Here is an 11,390-nt window from a genome sequence, read left to right as displayed (position 1 = left end):
GAAGTGATGGAACCAGATACCATGATCTTTGTTTTCTTAATGTTGAGTTTTAACCCAGCTTTTTCATTCTCCTCTTTCACCCTCATTAAGAGGCTCTTTAGTTCCTTGCTTCACTTTCTACCATTAGAGTGGTATCATCTGCATATCTGAGGTTGTTGACATTTCTCCTGGCAGTCTTGATTCTGGTCTGTGTTTCATCCAGCCCAGCATTTCTCATGATGTACCCTGCATATAAGTTAAATGAACAGGGTGACAACATACAGCCTTGTCTTACTCCTTTCCCAATTTAGAACCAATCAGTTGTTCCACGTCTGGTTCTAACTGTTACTTCTTGTCCTGCATACAGGTTTCTCAGGAGACAGATAAGGTGGTATTCCCATTTCTTTAAGAATTTTCCACAGTTTGTTGTGATCCACACAGTCAAAGGCTTTAGAGTAGTCGATGAAGTAGATGTTTTTCTGGAATTCCCTTGCTTTCTCTATGATCCAGTGAATGTTGGCAATTTGATCTTTAGTTCCTGTCTTTTCTAAACCCAGCTTGTACATTTGGAAGTTCTCGATTCACATACTGCTGAAGTCTATCTTGAAGGATCTGGAGCATAACCTTACTAGCATGTGAAATGAGCACAACTGTGTGGTAGTTTGAACATTCTTTGGCATGGTCCTTTTTTGGGACTGGAGTGAAAACACCTTTTTCAGTCCTGTGGCCACTGCTGAGTGTTCCAAATTTGCTGACATATTGAGTGCAGCACTTTAACAGCATCATCTTTTAGGATTTGAAACAGCTCAACTGGAATTCCATCACCTCCACTAGATTTGTAGTAATAGAATCTAGTAGCACATAAATCAAATATATGTCATAATTAAGGAACACTCATACCAAAAATGCAAAGATGGATCAATATGAATGAATATATTAAGCAATACAGCTTAAACATGTATCAAAAGAGAAATACTATGTGAACATTCTTGCAGATGCTGAAAAGGTTATCTAATAACATTTCAATATCCCTTTCAATAAAAAAAATCTTATTAAAAGTAGTAATAGATGAATAGTTTGTTAACATGAAAAATACACATATCATTAGAAATGCCAAAAACTATACAGTGAAACACTGAGTTGTAGTAAAATCAGAAACAAAACAAGAATGCATACTATGACCAGTATTATTTAACTTTGGCCAATACTAGCCAATGTCATTAGAGAAAAAGAGGGAAAATTACAAGGAAAAGGAAAAGGAAGGGAAGGAAAAGGAATAAAACACGATTCTTTGCAGGTGAGATAATATTATGGCAGAAAATCAGCTTTAAAAATCATTACAAGATTTAGACAATTTAGTAAGGTAGCTGAGAGCAAAATTAAAACATGATCAATAATTTACCAATATATGAACAATCACCTAGAAAGTATTCAATTTACAAAAACAAGAACTACAAGAGAATACCTAGGAATAAATCTAAGAAATGTACAAGATTCACACGAAGAGAAAACGCCAGGGTCATGCACCTGTCAATGTTGCTTTAGCAGTGCGGTCAAGATGCCTAGTGGAAGTTGAAGCCGCACTTCCTGCGTGGCCCCTCCTGCCAGCTGCGTGCCTCAGATGAGAGCAGCGCCCAGGTCAGCGCCCATAGCTCAGCCACCAGCAGCAGCTCCCCCCTCTGCCGCTGGTTCCCCTGATGTTGTTCCCCAGCAGCCAGGTCTGATGGCCCAGATGGCTGTGGGTTCTGCCGTGGGCCACACTCTGCATCACGTCATCACTGGGGGCTTCAGTGGGGGAAGCAATGCTGAGCCTTCAAGCCCTGACATCACTTACCAGGAACCTCAGGGAACCCAGCTGCCATAGCTGCAGCAGAATGGCCCTTGCTTCTATGAGGTGAAACAGTTTTCGGAGTGTGCCAGAGCCAAGGTGACCTTAAATTTTGTGACGGTTTCTGTGAGGTGCTGAAACAGTGCAGATTGGCCAATGCTTAAATAAGAAGTTCAAATTGAAGATATGAAAAATTACCTCTCGTGGCCATGTTGATTTAGCATTTAAAATATAATAATGAAGATGTTAAAACTCAACATTCAGAAAACGAAGATCATGGCATCTGGTCCCATCACTTCATGGGAAATAGATGGGGAAACAGTGGAAACAGTGTCAGACTTTATTTTTTTGGGCTCCAAAATCACTGCAGATGGTGACTGCAGCCATGAAATTAAAAGACGCTTACTCCTTGGAAGGAAAGCTATGACCAACCTAGATAGCATATTCAAAAGCAGAGATGTTACTTTGCCAACAAAGGTCCGTCTAGTCAAGGCTATGGTTTTTCCAGCGGTCATGTATGGATGTGAGAGTTAGACTGTGAAGAAAGCTGATTGCCGAAGAATTGATGCTTTTGAACTGTGGTGTTGGAGAAGACTCTTGCGAGTCCCTTGGACTGCAAGGAGATCCAACCAGTCCATTCTGAAGGAGATCAGTCCTGGGTGTTCTTTGGAAGGAATGATGCTAAAGCTGAAACTCCAGTACTTTGGCCACCTCATGCGAAGAGCTGACTCATTGGAAAAGACTCTGATGCTGGGAGGGATTGGGGGCAGGAGGAGAAGGGGACGACAGAGGATGAGATGGCTGGATGGCATCACCGACTTGATGCACATGAGTCTGGGTGAACTCTGGGAGTTGGTGATGGACAGGGGGGCCTGGCGTGCTGCGATTCATGGGGTCGCAAAGAGTCAGACACGCTGAGCGACTGAACTGAACTGAAAGTGTGACAGCACCCATTAAACCTCTCTTTAATCATTAATAGCTTTTGTGCTTCAGGACTGTGGTGGAAGAGGGTGTAGTCACTATATAGAAGTTCATTGAGATGGTATTGATTTTGGGGTTGGGCAGAAGAGGCGGTTGTGGTCTTGTAAACAGTGCTTTTCTGATGTTATTGTTTGTGAATTAATTAGAATAAAGCGATTTTCTTTCTAAAAAAAAGATTCACATGAAGAAAACTTTGAAGAACTTCAAAAGGTCATTAAAAAGTTCTTGAATAGATGGTAAGACACACTTAAATAATGGAAAATGATGGCAATCCTCTCTAAATAAATATATAAATTGAACTTTTTCAAGAAAAATACCAACATTAATATTTTGGGAATAAAGCTAGAAAACAGTAATGATAGAGACTAGCCCTTACCAGATATTGAAAAAAATCACGAACGTTATAGTAATGAAAACAGTTTAGTACCAGTACATGAAGAGAATAGATATCCCAGGAGTAGATGCAAATAAATACTGGGATTAGTTTCTGATAAAGCTGGTATTTCAAATCAGTGGAGTAAAATGATATATTTAATAAATAGTATTAGGATAAGAGGGTAGCCATCTGGAAAATATGAAATTGGATTCGGTCTTTCACTTACAGCAATGTAACTTCTAAATAAGAGTATTAAAAAAAAAAGGTAACAGAAATGATATACCTGAATTTGTAAAAATTTTCATTTTCTGTATGGCATGGCAAAAAATTTCAACATTTTTCATTTCCAAACATTCATTTGGTTATCAGACCTATTTGATCACTTTAAAAATATTTTTTCCTTATTCAAATGGTTTATATGTCCAACCTCATCTTTCATTTAACTATATTGAAAATATTTATTTTATAATCTGTATCTTATAATATTAATATGGGAAGACTCTTTTTTTCCCCCTGCTGTCTCTTATCACAGTGGTTTGTTTCTTATTTTTGTTTGGTTTTAAATTTTTGACTGTGACAGCTTATTCCTTGGACTTTTGAGAGAATTCTTCAGCGAAGACTTGCATTTAATTCCATGGATGCCAAGGGGCACAGTCATTTCAAACAATATTACATGATTTTGAGACCACTTGGTAGTATGAAACCAGTGCTAAACAGTATTTTTTTTTTCTAATTCTCACTTTGATTGCTTCTTTGACAGTGAGTTATTTTTAAACTTCATTGTTTTTTGCTACCCTCGATTATTCTCCATGAGCATTCTGCAAGTGAACCTTTATAAGTACAACCTCACTCAGGTCTTGGTTAATCGCTTGCCTAGTATACTAGAAAAACCAGTATGTGTGGTCTACAGCACCGATGTCTCTGCACTTAGGGGAGAATGCTCTTTTTCCTTTGTGTGTGTATGTGTGTCTTTAAACTGTATGTAGTGGCATGTCTAATCCAGATCTTACAAAATTATTCCATAGAAAAATTTACAGACAAAATCTCCTAAGGAAGACATCAGTGATGAATTGAATCACCTGGTTTCACCTGAAAACAATGGAGTCCATTGAATCAAGGCAGTCAAACATGCCTCCTCCGAGGACACAGAATTGATTTGTTTAATTTCTGAAAGGTCATCTGCCCTGGGAAAGGGAAGGGGAATTCTGCATTCTCGTCCATGGTCTGTAACCTCATCCCTGACAGCTGCAGGGACACGTGCACGGGAGGACTCTCTCCTTCCCCTCCTCCCACCTCCTGCCTTGCATTCACACATAGCTGTGTGGCAATTTTCTTTTATCACCATGGCCTGGGATGGGCTTTACTTGCTAGGCATCATGTTCTCCACAGAGGCTTCCCATGGGAAAGTCTTTCTCAGGCCCATCAAATCACCAGACCAGGCATTTTTTTCCCATCGTGGGTTCATTCTCGGATTGACCTCAGTGCATCAAGTCTTGATGAGTGTACATATCCATGCTCAGCTCTGTCTGAGTCAGTGCCTTTTCACACTGTCTTAGACATTCCCAGCTCCACAAGGCAAAACACAAGGCAATAGAGCCCAAATCAAGCCAAAGCCAGGCTCCCATGAACCTGTACCTTGACTGCTGCAACTGCCTCCTAACTTATCTCCCTGATTTCTATCCCTGGGACCACCCCAATGCATTTATGCATGTCTGCAAGAGTAACTGTCCTCAAATTTAACTGTACATACTTAAATGACCACCATCACCTTTCCTCCACCAAGAATCTTCAGATGATCCTCTTTGCTTAGAAAATCAGGTACAAATGAAGAGTGTCAGGAATGATGGAGAAAAAGGTTAATATAACAAGCTCTATAAATAGAGTCTTTTGCTTTCTTCTTCCTGCCACCAACTTTGGAAAACTCAGCAGTGCCCACAGGACTGGAAAAGGTCAGTTTTCATTCCAATCCCAAAGAAAGGCAATGCCAAAGAATGCTCAAACTACAGCAGAATTGCACTCATCTCACATGCTAGTAAAGTAATGCTTAAAATTCTCCAAGCCAGGCTTCAGCAATACATGAACCGTGAACTTCCAGATATTCAAGCTGGTTTTAGAAAAGGCAGAGGAACCAGAGATCAAATTGCCAACATCCGCTGGATCATGGAAAAAGCAAGAGAGTTCCAGAAAAACATCTATCTCTGCTTTATTGACTATGCCAAAGCCTTTGACTGTATGGATCACAACAAACTGTGGAAAATTCTGAAAGAGATGGGAATACCAGAACACCTGACCTGCCTCTTGAGAAACCTGTATGCAGGTCAGGAAGCAACAGTTAGAACTGGATATGGAACAACAGACTGGTTCCAAATAGGAAAAGGAGTTCGTCAAGGCTGTATATTGTCACCCTGTTTATTTAACTTATATGCAGAGTACATCATGAGAAACGCTGGGCTGGAGGAAACACAAGCTGGAATCAAGATTGTTGGGAGAAATATCAATAACCTCAGATATACAGATGATATCACCCTGATGGCAGTAGGTGAAGAAGAACTAAAGAGCCTCTTGATGAAGGTGAAAGTGGAGAGTGAAAAAGTTGGCTTCAAGCTCAACATTCAGAAAACTAAGATCATGGCATCTGCTCCCATCACTTCATGGCAAATAGATAGGGAAACAATGGAAACAGTGGCTGACTTTATTTTTCTGGGCTCCAAAATCACTGCAGATGGTGACTGCAGCCATGAAATTAAAAGACGCTTACTTCTTGGAAGAAAAGTTATGACTAACCTAGACAGCATATTAAAAAGCAGAGACATTACTTTGCCAACAAAGGTCCATCTAGTCAAGGCTATGGTTTTTCCAGTGGTCATGTATGGATGTGAGAGTTCGACTATAAAGAAAGCTGAGCGCTGAAGAATTGATGCTTTTGAACTGTGGTGTTGGAGAAGACTCTTGCGAGTCCCTTGGACTGCAAGGACATCCAACCAGTCCATCCTAAAGGAGATCAGTCCTGGGTATTCATTGGAAGGACTGATGTTGAAGCTGAAACTCCAATACTTTGGCCACCTGATGTGAAGAGCTGACTCATCTGAAAAGACCCTGATGCTGGGAAAGATTGAGGGCAGGAGAAGGGGACAACAGAGGATGAGACGGTTAGATGGCATCACCGACTCGATGGACATGGGTTTGGGTGAACTCTGGGAGTTGGTGATGGACAGGGAGGGCTGGCGTGCTGTGGTTCATGGGGTGGCAAAGATTTGGACACAACTGAGCATGTCATTCATGCTCAGGACAGACTAAGCGACTGATCTGACTGACTGACTTGACTTCCTGTCCTTTCTTTTCTCAAATTCTTTAATGGACATAAAATTATATAAAGTAATAATTACTTATGCACTGTTGGGTTTGAAATATATATAGGTGTAACAGTAATGTAATATGATAACAAGAATAAGTTCAAAAGTGTGGAGAGAGAATAGAGTTATCAGGAGTAATGTTTCTGTCTCACTGGGAATAAATTCATTTCAAAGCAAAACCTTTTGATTAGGTGTACCTGGTAAGCCTAGAGAAACAATAAGAAAATAGCTCCAAAGAGTTCCAAGTAAAGAAAACTACAGACCAACATCTGTTATGAATACAGATGCAAAAATCCTCAACAAAATACTAGCAAACCAAACCCAAGAATATATAAAAAGGAGAATACATTGTCTAAGTTTGCTAGGGTTGCCATAACAAAGCACCACAAACTGGGTGGCTTAAGCAACAAAAACTTCTTCTCTCTCAGTTCTGCAGGCTAGAAGTCTGAACTGATGCATTCGCAGGACTGGTTCCTTCAGGTTCCTGAGGTATCTGTTCGAGGCCTCTCTCCTACCTACTTTAGTTCCACAGTTTGTGGCAGTGTAACTCCAATTTTCAAATGATATTCTCCCCATGTGCATGTCTAGGTCCAAATCTCTCCTTTTTATAAGGACATCTGTCACATTAGATTAGGGTCCACTGTAATTCAGTATGACCTCATCTTTATATCTACTGCGATCCTATTGGCAAATAAGGTCACATTCTGTGGTCCAGGGAGTTAGGACTTCCACATACACATTTTTCCAGGGACACAAGTCAACCTAAAACAAACCATGACCAAGTGAAACTTATCCCAGAAAAGCAAGACTTGTTTACCATTTAAAAATTAATTCATGTAATACACTATATTAATAAAACAACAATCTTCACGATAAAAATATTAAAGAAACAGGAATAGAAAGAGACTTCACCAATCACCAAATAACAGAAACCTCACAACTAAATCATACTTAATAATAAAAGACTGAATACTTTCTTTTTCCTTAAGATCAGGAACAAGACAAGAATTTCATTGTCACTACTTCCATTCAACACTGTGCTAGACGTTCTAGTCAGAATACTCAAGCAAGACAATTAGATAAAAGGAATTCAGATAGGAAAGGAATAGGTAAAACTTACCTACATTCATAGATGGCATGACCTTATAATCGACCATCCTAACAAATTCACTAAAAAAACTATAGTAAGTAATACATGAGTTCAGAACATTTGCAAAATAAAATCAATATAAAAAATCAATTGCATTTCTATACACTTGCAGCAAACATTCAGAAAATGAATATGTATATGAAAGCAATTCCATTTATAATTGCATCAAAAAGAATAAAATACTTAGGAATAAATTTAACAAAAAATAGTACAAAACTTAAACTCTGAAAACAACAAAACATAGTTGAAAGAACTTAAGAAGACCTAAGTAAATGGAAAGACATCTCTCCTGTGTTTCTGAATTGGAAGATGCTATACTGCTAAGATGCAATACTTCCCAAATTGATCTATGGATTCAATGCAATCCCTATCAACATCTCAACTGATTTCTCTACAAAACTGATAAGCTGATCCTAGTATCTTTACCAAATGCAAGAGATCCAGAATAGCCAGAACAACTGTGAAAAAGAACAGAGTTGGAAGACTCACAGGAAACAATTTCAAAATTGCCACAAAGCTGCAGTACTCAAGACTGTGTGGTATTGGCATAAGCATAGACATAAAGATCAATCAAACAGAATTTACCTACATGTCTATAGGACAGAACTCATGGTCAACTGATTACTGATAAGAGTGCCAAGATAATTAGATGGGGAAAACCATCTTTACAACAAACAGTGCTAGGATAACTGGATATTCACATTCCAAAGAATCAATTGGACCTCTACCTCAGTCCATATACAAATTAACTCAAAATGGATCAAAGACCTCAGTGTAGGAGCTAAAATTACTAAACTCTTAGAAGAAAACATAGATGTAAATCTTTATGACTCTCAGGAAATGGTTTCTTTCTTCTTTAGAATTTTATTTGGCTGTGCCAGGTTTTAGTTGCAGCATGCGGGATCTTCGCTGTGGCAGGAAGGCTCTGAGTTGTAGCATGCAAAATCTGGTTCCCTAGTCAGGGACTGAACCTGGGCCCCCTGCATTGGGAGTGTGGAGTCCCAACCACTGGACCACCAGAGAATTCACTAGCCAAGGATTTATTGAATATGACAGCAAAAGCACAATCAGAGGAAAAAAATAAACTGGATATCATAACAATTTAAAAAAATGTGTTCTTCAAAGGATACTTTCAGGAAAAATTATTTAAAAGTCCAGAAGTTACGATAAAGTTTTTACAAATCATAGATCTGATAAAGGACTCATAGTGAGAATACATAAAGAACTCCTACAATATAGAAAAAGTGGTCAAAGAGTCTGAACAGATGTTTCTTCAAAAAAGATATACAAATGAATAGTAAACAGAAGAGATGCTCAATATTATTATCCAAAAGAGAAATGCAAATTAAAACCACATTGTGAAACCATCTCATACCCACTAGGACAGATATTATAACCCTTAAACATTGCTGGTGAGGATATAAAATGGGAAAGCCAGTTTGGAAAAAGGTTTGCCCAAAAGGTTAAACAGTTACCATTTGCCCAGCAGTCCCACTGTTAGGTATATACCCTAGAGAAATAACAACAGGGGTACACAAAAAACTTGTATGTGAATATTCATGGCAAAAAGTGATAAACAATCCAATGCCCTTCAACTTATGAATGGATAAATAAAATGTGGTATATCCATACAGTAGAGTATCATTCAGCAATAAAAAAGAAATGAAGTACTGGTACATATTACAACGTGGATGAACTTTGAAAACAGTATGCTAAGTGAAAGAAGCCAGTCACAAAATGCCACATTTTATATTATTCCAATTATATGAAATGTCCAGAAAAAGCAAGTCCATATGGATAGTAGATCACTGGCTGCCTAGGGCTGAAGGTATGGAGCAACTACTAATGGGTACAAGGTTTCTTCTTAGGGTAATGAAAATAAATTCTAAAATTTATTACAGCGATGGTTACACATGGGGAACACATGTACACCCATGGCTGATTCATGTCAATGTATGGCAAAAACCACAACAACACTGTAAAGTAATTAGTCTCCAATTAAAATTAATTTATACAAAAAAATTTATTACAGTGATAGTTGCAGAACTCTGTGAATATACTCAAAATCATTACTTTGTACCCTTTAAATAATTAATTATATCTCAATTAAGCTGTTACCAAAACCAAAACCCAAACAAGAGCAAGGTAATGTTCCAAGAGACAAATATTTCATTGCAGACTATTTTCCTTGGTCCTGGCTCTATTCACTGGGGCCAGCAGACTTTATTAGTGAAGAACTGGCCAAAGCCCAAAGAAACTCTCTTCATCTGTGCTTTGCCTTGAGCAATTTATTTTTAAATAACCCTTTGTCAAATTAGACATACGCAGTCTGGTTTTGCATATCCTCTCCTAGGGTTTTTGATGTTTTTATCTTGGGTGGGGCACTGAGGCTATGTTTTCCTTTTCAAAAGATGTGATGGGTTAAGAGCCAATTAATTGTCAGTTTTAGTTTTCTTGGCCCCTGACTCCTGTCCATTTGCAACTCCAACAGCTTCCAGTATCAATCACACAGGAGCCAAACTCTCCATGAGACACAGAGATTTTCCCACTGCTTGAATTTCTAATTTCTTCTTTAATGGACCTGCAGCTTCTGCTCAATGTTCCTAGAGATCTAGGTGGGAGGGAAGTAGTCTAACGGGACCTTGTAAACAATGAAGGAACAGAGGTTTTTGGCATCTAGGTTACTGGGTGCTGCTATAAATTGTGAAGCCAGGGCTGGGGAGGTTCTGGGGCTGGTTTGCTTGAGAGCTGGTTGGGGAGACTGGGATAGAGGTGAATTTCATATGTACACAATAGCAGCAAGGGGTAAGAGGGGGAGAAGAAGGGGACAATGGATTCATGAGCTAGTGGATCATGTAAGCTAAGTTAGTTTGGAGGAACTTCAGTCCTAATGCTCTACAGGCTGTACTGGACCTGTTTATGAAGCTCCCAGACTCACTCACTTCCTCCTTAGTCAGAAACTCCATCAGAAGCACTGTTTGCATGGTTCATACACTTATCATGAGACACAAGATATGCAGGTACTGATATGGAAAGATGTGTATGCTATATTGTTAAAAAATAGGACAACATATATATAATCTGACCCTGATTTTTAAAAAATCTTTATATATGGAGTGTATGTATAGAAAAAGGTTGAGGCTATACATAAATTATAAAAGGTGACTACATCTCAAATGACAACTTTTATATTTCATTAGTTATACTTTTATACCATATGTATTTCCAACAAGGAAAAATAGAGATAAAAATAAAGTTATAATGACCAAAAATAACTTCAGATGTTTCCTATAGGTGTTACTACAGGTAAAGTGACCGTATGTATATCTTACTTAGTTGTTTTGGTTATTGAAGTAGCAAATTATACCAAATTTGACTCAGTTGGCCTTTTGACTTTTAGCTTCACAGAATCATTTTAACCCGGTGAAGCAAAGAATATGAACAAATGTTGGGTTTGACTTTGAATGGTGCCACCTTCTCCTTCAGGGCCAAGAGACTTAATCCTGGGAAGCAGGTGGGCAGATGTCCAAAGATCAAAGAACCAGCCACTGGGGTGGAGAAAGGCATTCAAAGGCTTGCTCCTTTCAAGAAATTTCCCGAGTTACTGCAGACCTGGCCATAAGGAGACGGAAAGTTTGTCACAAGTAGGCCATGTTAGGAAGCAGGGTGTCAGTCTTCTGTTACTTGACTGCTTTTGCAAAATACTGCAACAAATCTGGAGAC

General features: G+C 38.7%; 1 pseudogene; it reads left to right on the top strand.

Annotated features, from left to right (window-relative positions):
* The first annotated feature begins 1,537 nt into the window (after positions 1-1,537).
* Positions 1,538-1,971, top strand: LOC102284423 (coiled-coil-helix-coiled-coil-helix domain-containing protein 2 pseudogene; annotated as a pseudogene).
* The last annotated feature ends 9,419 nt before the right edge of the window (positions 1,972-11,390 follow it).

Source organism: Bos mutus, chromosome 11 (genome assembly GCF_027580195.1).
Source record: "Bos mutus isolate GX-2022 chromosome 11, NWIPB_WYAK_1.1, whole genome shotgun sequence".
NCBI lineage: Eukaryota > Metazoa > Chordata > Mammalia > Artiodactyla > Bovidae > Bos > Bos mutus.
Note: the sequence above shows the minus strand (reverse complement) of the source record. Positions and strands in the feature narration are given on the sequence as shown.